General features: G+C 37.6%; 1 non-coding gene across 1 annotated transcript; it reads right to left on the reverse strand.

Moving 5' to 3' along the window:
• Positions 1 to 374: 374 nt before the first annotated feature.
• On the reverse strand, positions 375 to 591 carry LOC117522718. Its single transcript, XR_004564306.1, has one exon. It is a non-coding gene; the product is annotated as a small nucleolar RNA U3 (small nucleolar RNA).
• Between the last annotated feature and the right edge of the window lie 332 nt (positions 592 to 923).

Here is a 923-nt window from a genome sequence, read left to right on the forward strand (position 1 = left end):
GAAAATGTACGTGTGCGAGCTAACACTAACACTAAGACTAACACACACACTCTTTTATTATATGGATGGTGTTTACAAGATGATATTATTAACGATTGATTATGAACTAATTGAAAAATTGTCCTAAATTTAGTGTCATTTTCTGTGGATTCACTAAGTGAATCCACACTTTCCAGATAATGGATTTTCCAACTTTACTGCCAACAGAAATGTATCATTAAATGCCATGCAAACAACAAATGTAACCTCAAAAACACATTTTTTTGTTGGTTTTTAAGTATCCGTCACTGTTTTTAATAACACACTACACCTACTGATAATGGAAACATATTTTGGTTGATTTCTACACACCAAATCCCATACGCAGTGTTAGAACCACTCTGACCATACTCCTTCTCTCATCGGCCCCGAGACAAGACTATGAACAATCACCAAAGACAAAAAAACAAATGAAACATATCATTTTTTCTGTCCATTTCATGCACAGGAGGAAGTATAAGGACTCTACATTGTGGTTGGTGAAACCAAACACTTTCAAAACACATTTCTCAAATCAGTAACTATAGAAATGATCCCTGAAAGTATCGTCTTAATCTGACAATGTTCCTGCCACGGGACTAGAACCACCGACACACCACGCTCTGTTATGGTACTGAATACCCCCCTCCCCACCCAACATATTTAACCAAGTTTAAGAAACAAATTGAACCATCACCAAGACAGAAATATTATTATTTATATACACGTCACACAGTCAAACACAGCTCTGATTTATTTCTACAGATCTGACTTGGACTTCTTTCCTCTTCCCTTCCATATTTGCACCATGATCATCAGACTGCCCCCTACAGTCTCCAAAGGAGATGTTGAGCTCTCCGAGTCTCAAGGAACCCCATAAAATGCTCTTTTTTTCTGGGGCATCC

This window comes from Thalassophryne amazonica, chromosome 12, assembly GCF_902500255.1.
Source record: "Thalassophryne amazonica chromosome 12, fThaAma1.1, whole genome shotgun sequence".
Lineage (NCBI taxonomy): Eukaryota > Metazoa > Chordata > Actinopteri > Batrachoidiformes > Batrachoididae > Thalassophryne > Thalassophryne amazonica.